This window comes from Malus sylvestris, chromosome 16 (assembly GCF_916048215.2).
Source record: "Malus sylvestris chromosome 16, drMalSylv7.2, whole genome shotgun sequence".
NCBI lineage: Eukaryota > Viridiplantae > Streptophyta > Magnoliopsida > Rosales > Rosaceae > Malus > Malus sylvestris.
In genome coordinates, this window is record NC_062275.1 from 18,409,176 (window position 1) to 18,419,641 (window position 10,466).

Here is a 10,466-nt window from a genome sequence, read left to right on the forward strand (position 1 = left end):
CATGGTAACCCGAGAACAAATCAGTGCGAATCGGTCCGAACTCCAAGTTATATAACTCTTCACTGTAAGTGGCGGATTTCGATGCTTTCAATTTATTCACCTAACATTATACAAAAACATACAACTATTAGTTTGAGAAAATTAAATACTACAATATATATGTCAAATACAAAACACTTATAACTTACATATTTGAGAAACCACTGTGGAAACAATTCACGGTGTTTCTTGGCATACAAATGTGATGGATGTTTTCACTTCATCATCTCTTCATGCTCATCTAGGTATGCCATTGTCTTGTCACAATTGTTCAGTACGAACCAATGTGCTACCTCTATGTCATTTTTGGAAAATGACTCGCCTCGTACAAGATCTCCAAAGGGTTATGCGCATTGGGCAAAAACAGAAAGTTTCTCCTTTCTTACACCCTCATCATTATGGCGCTGAGAATGATTGAAAGTCGTCTCCACATCTTTTAAATACATTCCACAAAATGTTAGCGACTCATATTGAACCCAAGCCTCTATAATGGATCCTTCGAGCTTCGCCCTGTTGCGTACACTTTTTTTTAACTCCCCGAGAAGCCTGCCAAAATAAAACAATACGATACAAATTAGTAAGTGTCAGTTAATGATGAATAAACAAATGATGCGTATTATATACTTTTCTATTAGATACATCCAACGATAGTTGACAGGACCATCAAGCAATGCCTCTTCTGGCAAGTGAACCATTACGTGGATCATCCTTATGAAGAAAGCTGAAGGAAATATCATCTCAAACTTTCATAGGACTTGGATAATGTCATGGCGCAACTGATTAACGTTTGTTTTTAGGAACGTTATTGCCGTCAGTTGGGAAAAAATTTGGACAACAACACTACATCTTCTGGCAATAAGTGTCGAATACCCACAAGAAGTAGGCGTTGCATAACCACACGGCAGTTATGACTCTTAAGTCCAACAAAGTTACCCCTGTCAACATTCACGCAACAAGAAATATTAGAACCATACCCATTGGGAAACTTTACAGAGGATAAAAATTTTAATAACTCTTTTTGTCAGTTGGTTTCATGGAAAAAAATGAAGATCCTTTCTAGGTTTATCACTGTCCCTATTCATCCATAATCCCCTCTGTATTCCCATTCTTTCCAAATCAAGAAGAGCTTTGATCGTGTCCTTTGTCTTGCCCTTGATATCTAGAATAGTGCCCACCAATGTGTCAAATACAATTTTCTCAACATGCATAATGTCGTGGTTGTGTCTCAATTTTAGTTTCGACCAATATGGAAGCTAAAAATACATAGACTTGTGCGTCCAGTTCATATGTGTAGAAGGTTTAGTCTTACTCACTATTTTCCTGAATGGAGCAAAATTCAAACGATTAAGCTGTTCCAAAATTAGATCACCATTATTTTCTAGGTCTGAGGCAATGCTCTGTTTTCCAGTCGAACTCTTTATCATTTTCCTGCCACTCGTGGTCCTATGGAAACCATCTTCGATGACCAAAGGAACAAAATTTTCCGACGTGCCAACAAGATGTTACATCATCCTTGCATACAGAGCATGCCATATAACCCCTACTGATCCACCTAGAAACCATTGCATATGTGGAAAAATCGTTCACAGGCCACATAATTGCTGCCGGTAAAGTGAACATCTTCCCAGTACACTTATCGTACGTGCGCACACTGTTTGTCCATAAATTCTTTAGCTCATCAATCAACGGCCTTAAGTAAACATCGATTGACCTACTAGGATCTTCAGTTATCAAAAGAGTCATCGTCATGTATTCCTTTTTCATGCATTTCCAAGGTTGCAAATTATATGGAAATACGAAAATCGATCAAGTGCTATGGTGTTGGTTTAGAACCCCGAACGGATTGAATCCGTCAGTGGCAAGTCCCAATCTAACATTCCGGGAATCAGCATCAAACTCTGGGAATGTTTGATCAAACTCTGGGAATGTTTGATCAAACTCTTTCCATGCCTCCTCATCTGCAGGATGCCTCAACATATCGTCATCTACCCGTTTTTCCTTATGCCATCTCATGTCGGTGGCAGTATGCGTCAACATATACAATTGCTACAACCTAGGTTTCAAAGGCAGATAACACATGACTTTTTGTGGGATCTTAGTCGTTTTATTCTGAGATGTCATTTTGAACCTCAACTCATTCTATATAGGGCATTTATCCAATGCTTTATTCTCTTTGTATAATTAAATATAATTGTTTTTACAAGTGTGAATTTTTTCATAACCCAATCCTAGATCATTCAACACCTTTTGCATATGTCTATGATATTTCGGCAAACTATTGTCCTTTGGAAGCATTCTCTTGAAAACCTCCAAAAACACTAGTTCGACATACGATACTTTATTTTTCTATGCATTAGTTCCACAATGGCTATGAGAATCGAAAGGTTGTCGCACCCTGGATATAACTCTTGGTTGGCATTTTTTAATAGTTTTTCATATTGTTCAAACTCTGCACTATCCATTGGTATAGGAACATCATCTTCCCCTTCCTAATTGGTGTTTGTCGATGCAAATGGAAAAGCATCATTTATAATATCCATGACTTGTTCATTAGGATCCACATTAGGCTCAACATTGCCCACTCTTGTGGCATTTGAGGACGAAGCATTGTCTAATTGTTCCCCATGATGGTTCCAAGGATTATAGGTCTCAACCATTCCATTCATTACTAAATGAAATCAAACATTTTCATTTGTGTCCCTTAATGTGTTGTTACACCTCCTACAAGGACACCAGATTCTAGTTGCACCTGGGTTGTGTGTATGTGCAAAGTCAATAAAATCCTTGATTCCATCCAAGTTTTCATCTGCGCATCTATTCAGGTTTTGTATCCACCTTCTATCCATAATTCCTGCAACCACAATAATAATACAATAATAACAACTTCATACAAATGATATTGTCACCTTATACCTCTGGTAAGGGCCGTATCCCATTCGAGAATGTAAAATTATGTCACATAATTTACGGCTACATCAGATTAGATTTCGACGTGAAGGAATTTCAGCAGCATCTCGGTACAATTCTTTAGTTGGAAGATGTAGATATGAAATACCTATGTGCCACCCAAAGAACGTACAAAGATGACACTGAAATCCCTACAACCGAAACCTAATCCTTCAACCATAAACTACGCGCCATAATTGTGTACTCCCAAATTGTTCAAATAATGGGACAATTCAAGAATCAATTGGACCGCAGTCATGCTTTGACAACCATGTGCGAAATCCAACTAATCCTCAAACAGGAAACTATGTTTTACTAAAAAAAAACACAAGTACAAAGTTAATTACAATTAACTCCATACACAACAACACATATTTGTACATCATGTACAAATTTAACAACATAATATAAATATAATTTCACAACATAATATAAACATAACAACATAATTTAAATAATTTTATATTCTTTAAAAATAAAACAAAGAAAATACCTTCTAAATCATTCTCCACCAATCGCTAATCACACACAATATCCCTATAGACAACGAATTTCATGGTGTTCGTATGAATTTAAATTAATACTTTTACCATTGTTTGTACCATACTTGACCAACCCCGAAACTACTAAGCACTAGTCAACATTATACCGCCAAGGACCCATAAGAGTCTCCCTCCAACCAGGAGGCCAATCACAACGCGACATATGTCAACATCAGAGGCCAATCATAACGCGACATATGTCGACATCAGAGGCCAATCATAGCACGACACGTGTCAATGTCAGAATGAAACTAGAAACTCTCTTCTATAAATAGAGATCATTCTCTCACAATATTTCCTAATGTCATTTATATTAAATCATTCACTAGTACTCACTAAAGGAGAGTCTGAACCTATGTACTTGTGTAAACCCTTCACAATTAATGAGAACTCTTCTACTCCGTGGACGTAGCCAATCTCGGTGAACAACGTACATCTTGTGTTTGCTTCCCTATCTCTATCAATTTGCATACTTATCCCCACTAGTAACCTGGGCAATCTAGCGAAGGTCACAAACTTAACACTTTATGTTGTACCAAAGTATTCACTGATTTTGTGCATCAACAACCATAAAAATAAAAAAAAATAAAAAAATAAAAAAAACGCTTACTAGACACACCGAGATAGCTCGATCAACCTAGAGAAGAAGATGGAGGGAATATTAGATGATAAAATTGAGATAAAATGGAAATGACGGATGCCGGATTGAAGAAAAACAAAGGGAAACAGGTGGAGAGGCTGAATTTGTAGTTTTACTGCAGTTTTCTACCTTTGCAACTGAAACCACCTTATAAAGATTACTTTGGACGACTCATTTTGCGCGACGAATATGATGTTCGTCGCACAAAGCAGTTTGCACAACTAAGGCATATATTCGTTGCGCAAGTTTACATTTTTTTTTTCGTTTGCTTTATAATTTATTAATGTAATCAAGTTACGCGACGAATACTATTTTGGTCGTGCAACATATTTTTAATTTTTTTTTCATTTATTTCCATTTTCTTTTTAACTAATGTACATTTTTATTTTAATCTAAATAAAAAACTCAAACCTAACTAAACATTACCAAAATAATTATTAAAACTAATTTATTATCCCAAATACATATTATAACAAATGTAAATTAATATTAATAGTCATCCATATAACATAAATTTATTAATTAAAGTCAAATATAACGTCTAAAAAATCTTATTTCATAAAAAAAAAAAAAACAATTAAACTTCAGTCCTCCTCCTCCGGGGCATCAGCACCTCGTTCTGCATCCCGCAACACGTAGAACTTCCACTGCCGGAAATGCATCAGTAATTTAAAAATACTACTTTTTAACAAAAATAATTATACATTATTTAATACAAACTTACCGATAACTCCCCCACCATGGACTTCTTCAACTCCTCTGGCACCTTTTTCCAAGACTTAAACTCGACAGAACATTGGCTCCACACCGAACCCCCAATATCCAACCTAAGTTCGATGTATCAGCCCTACTTTTGTCTTCAAATTAGGGCACTTGCTTACGACGGTACCTCTCTATTCGCAATACACCTTTCCTTTCGCGAGAGCCTTATCTTGAATCGGTCATTGCCTTTGAAACAAAACCTTTGAAAACTAGGGTTCTGAAATTGTGTTTATATAGAACCCATAACACTTTGTGCAAAATGCGTTATAAATACGCACTAAATGGGAGCGGTTGAAGGGTATATGACAATTTCAGTGAAACTTTGCGTGACGACCACAAGTCTTCGTCGCGCGAAGTATTCTTTCACAACGACCACTAGTCTTCATCACATGAAGTATTCTTACGCAACGAATATTTTCATCTCATAAGGTTTTTTCCCCTATCCTTCCATTTTTGCACAACGAATATATTTTTTCGTCGCGCAAGTGCCACTTAGGTGAAGAAAATTGTTTCGTCGCGCAAAATCTCGTTGCGCAAGTTGTTTTTTCTACTAGTGTATATTCATATATATTTTCAGAAGACTAAAAATTTATTATATTCGGTTAAATGATCAAGAAGTTTAACAAGAAGGGGTGGTTTTTCCTCCATGAAATTGAGGAGATGTCACAGGTTCAAAACCCTATGTGTGTTTGGGGTTTTTTTTTTTGGTTCCAAATTTTTTGAATTTTTTTCCGTAAGAGTATAAATTTTCAAAATAGGTCATATGATCAAGAAGTTTAACTATAATTGGTGGTTTCTACTATTTGAAATTAATAGAGATGTCCTACGTTTGAAATGCTATATGTGTTTATTTTCTTTCCGGTTTTTACAGATTTCTGTTTGGTTGTTAATTTTTTTTTATCTCGTTTTGGATTATAGACCTATATTTACTAGTTAGTAGCTATGTGGGTCACAATTTTTATACATTCATTCTAATTCAAGTCTAACCTTCAACAAAGAGTAATGTTAGGTAGACCAAATTGTTAGACCAAATTTGCAAACCATATGATGTGTCATAAATACAAAATAAGCACGATAATCAACACTTAAGTAATAATCCAATCATCAACAACAACATCATCATATGGTATACAAAATTTGATTTAAAAATTTGTTCTCGTAGCATTAGCTTTCAATAAATTAATGTATGTATGTCTTTACCAATACTAGCTTACCAGGTTTTATTTGGTGCTTATTCATTACATATACATATCAATTAAAGATTGGAAAATATGATTATTTTTCTTAGTCCCATATTGACAAGGTTAATAAGAAAAAGTACCTCACAATTTATATAAAAATAATTCACAATTCAGACGGAGGGGAAACAAAACACATCATCTATCTATTTGTACTCCTACTTTTTTTTTTTGGGTCCCTTATCTCAATACAAAATAGAGAAAATTGTGGCAACGGTCGTTCAACTACAAGATCATTAGTCCCTTAACTCATCAAAATGTGCAACTATTTTCCTTTTCGTCAACTTTGTCAGAATTCTGTCAAATGAATCATGTTGGAAGAACCATTGCTACAGTTGGGTTAAAGTTAATAGACCATTACTCCAATTGGGTTAAAGTTAAGGGATCATTTCTTCAGTTAGGTTAAAGTTGAGGGACCATTGTTACAATTTTTCTCATTTGGTTTTCCATATTGGCCATTGATTCAGCTTCATGTGTGTGCTATGACACACGCCAACCCGGAATGTCCATTTGGACTCCAAAACGAGCTGCGCTGGCCAACACCAGGAGGGTGACGAAGGCATAAAGTGTAGTGGTGTGGAAAATGTGAGTAAATTTAAACCTAAAAAGTGCCCAATTGGAAGAGTGCGCTTGTGGGCGGGAAATGAACCCATTTCCCACGTGATGTCACAGCATAAGTAACACAGTAAAGACAAGATGAGAATTATACCACTGAAGGTAATCACCAATAACAAGATTTGCCAAGGATCCTCATCGATACAAAAGCTCTATTACTATAACCTAGAGGGGCAAAAAACAAGGGTGAGTGAGCCTAAAAAGGCTTTTTAGCCAAAATGGTCCCTGAGATTTTCATAACTCCTCACTTTGATCCTTGAGATTTGAAATCAATAGAAATAATCTCTGAGATTGTCCACCATTAATCATTTTGGTCCTTTGATGAAAAATTATGTTAAGTAAGGATCAATGATCCTTGAGATTTGAAATCAATAGAAATAATCTCTGAGATTGTCCACCATTAATCATTTTGGTCCTTTGATGAAAAATTATGTTAAGTAAGGATCAAAATGACAAAAATACCCTTAATTTAATAAACAATAGGGCAAAATGATTTGACAAAATTTGTGGGTATTTTTGTTATTTTATTCTTATGCAATGGAGATATTTCAGAGAAGGACCAAAATGATTAATGGTTGACAAACTTAGGGACCAATTCTATTGATTTCAAATCTCAAGGACCAAAGTGAGGAGTTATGCAAATCTCAGGGACCAAGTGAGGAGTTATGCAAATCTCAGGGACCATATTGGTTAATAAGACGCCTAAAAGTAAAACTTTGTAAAACCTTTTTGTAAACATAGTAACGCCTCATCGTAAAACAAGTATAGTTTCCAAAATATACATACTACATACAGTATGAAAATACTTACCGTAGCCTGCAATATCTCAAGAATTCAATACGTCACCTTATTTCGTAAATAAACACCTAACGTCCGGTAATCACAGTCTTGCATAAACAAACATATAATATCGAGTGCTCATCAACATATGTTGACATACGAGTTCATGCAGAGGTATTCTAACATGAACAGGATTAGGTGTAATAATGATTTACACTCTAGTACTATAATGACGTGAAGACTGGCGTTATGCGTATCACATACGAGTCCTAATTGCCCATAGTAATCTAGGACAGGACTGGCACCTACAATGGATCCAAAGTGAGCGTGCGATGTGAACATACATGTGAAGTCTGGCCTTGGTCTGGGCGAGTATTAACACCAGTGTAGCACATGATGAGCGGATAACGTAAATAAAATCTTGCAACGGTAATTCGATAGTTCACTTTGACATAATACTATTCATGGCTATAAATAGAATTAAGGCATCCGCTTATAGTAAGCTTACCTATGCATCCCGTAGGATTATTTCATAATTTCCCAACAATATGACATTTCATATAAACGTTAATTTAATTATGGCAATCACGTAGGAACTTTGTTATTAGATGTGTATATGAAAACTAAACAAGTATATATATACAATATAAAAGAAAATACCTACTCACAGATACTTGCGAAGTCGTAGCTGTTCGAAAAAGGGAAACTGGAGTCTCCGATAGTTATCGCACATAAGCATAATATTGTAAAACTCAACTAAAACGATTAAATTTGGGAAAATGGAGTGCGGATTTGGAATCAGGGTGTCGAAATACGCTAAGAAGGGTCCCGGGCAAATTTTGTAATAAGTTAATAAAAAAGTCAATCGTCAACCCAAAAAGTGAACCGAGCTGCCCCGACGATCAACTATGTTAAGACTTCGGAATTTCACTAAATAGATTTCAAAACGGACTCAGGGTTCTCGAGAAAATTTTGAAAAAGTGAACGCAAGGAATATTCCAGAGAATATTTCAAGAAATATTCCAAAGAATATTCCAAATCCATTAGGAAGTGGGCCAGGTCAGATCCCAGTTTAGGGTTAATGGGCCACATGTGTGGTCTGGTTTAAGGATTTGGTTTGGGGCCTTTTTCTTTAAATTCGGGTTGGGTCGATCAGTTTAGGCTCGCGGGTCGTACAACACCCACCGGACCTAGTGAAGGAGAAAGCCAAAATTTGTGGAGAGAGGCCGAAAAACTTCAAACGCCTATAACAAGTTCAAAACTCAGCCATTTTCTAGGATTCAAAAACCAAAATGAAGATTAGAGCATAAGAAATAAGAGTCTACCTAAGTGGGGCTGAGTCATGGTCGGTACTGGCCGAAAATGGCCTGCAAGCGTCGGATGGTTTGCCAAATACTTCCCCGTGGTATTTCGGCGACCAAACATCATAAACTGTCTAATAATTGTAGTCTTAACAACAATCTACGAAGGTTTGGAGTGGTTTTTGAACTTGCCTCGTCGGAGCAAAATTTAGAACCGTGGGGGTACCATTATGCAGAGAACAAGAGGTGTGGTCTGGTTTGTGGATTTGATTTCGATCAATGGAGTGAAGGTGGTGGTGCGGTCGGGTTCGCCGGAATGATGAGAGGTGTGGGGGTCTCAGGATTGTCGAGAAGCAGAAAGAGCCCAGAGTTCTAGAAAGAGAGAGCTAAGAGGGTTTTAGAGAGAGAGCTGAGAAAGTTTGAGAATGACAAGAGAAAGAGGCCAGCGAGAGTGAGGGCCCCATGGGCTAAAAATAAATTATTTAAATATTTAAAAGATCAAATCAGAAAATATTAAAATACAAAATGGTAATTTTTACAAAAGTATTTTTTGGATTTGTAGTTCCGTAAAATCTTCGTCATAACTCCGAATTCGATTTCGCTTGCCCTACAAGTTCGTATCGTCAAGTACTTCGAGAATACGATAAAATGGTAGCTCGTTCACATCACGAATTGACAGTCAACGAAAGTCAATAATCTTGCCTCAAGGGGCATTTTCATCAATTCATTCCTTTAAAATTTATAAAATCGTAAAATTACGGACGGGTTGTTACATGCCACATTACTCATTTTGACAGAAGTTCTAATAAAGTTGATGAAAAAGGCCATAGCAACACATTTTGATGAGTTAAGGGACCGTTGATCACTGATTTTTAGTTGAGGGACCATTACTTCAATTGAGTTAAAGTTGAATGACCATTGCTACAATTTCCTTTACAAAATAAATTGGTTTTTTGTGTTTCTAAACTATTAAGTTTGAAGTTATTTTCTAAGTATAATTTTATCAAAGTTTTACTTGTGAAAACAAATAATTTTTCTTATATAAAGTTAGAACTTTCATTAACGCGTGACGTGGCGTCCACATGAACAATGATTAGGCGTCACGTGTCAATATGGCCCCACATGTTCATAATTTTTTTTTAAATTAATGGCCCTACATGGCCCATCTAAGTTTCTTTATTTCTTTCATTTTCCTAGGAAACAAACAGAAAATATCCTTAGGAAGTAAACAGAAAATCTTGACCGAGGTAAAAACTCGACCTTCTCTTTTGGAAATCTCCATTATTTTGAATAGTCAAATCCTTAAAAACAGTTCTGATTCGTTGTCCCCTTTTTCACTATTTTTTTAATCTTTGTTTCTCAAAATTGAATCGAATTTTCCAATTAACCTGTAAACATGAAAATTCTATAACAAATGAAACGAGAACATGTGTAGAAAGTAGATTTGTATTGATTTAAATTTGTAGGTTGCAATCTCTATTTACAATTTTCCTTTGATTCCGTCTTCAAATTTGATGTAAATGCGTAGGTTGTTGATCTAAGGGTTGCGATGACTTGATCTTGGACGAACGATTGAACGATTGCTTCAAGTTTTGAGCTTGAA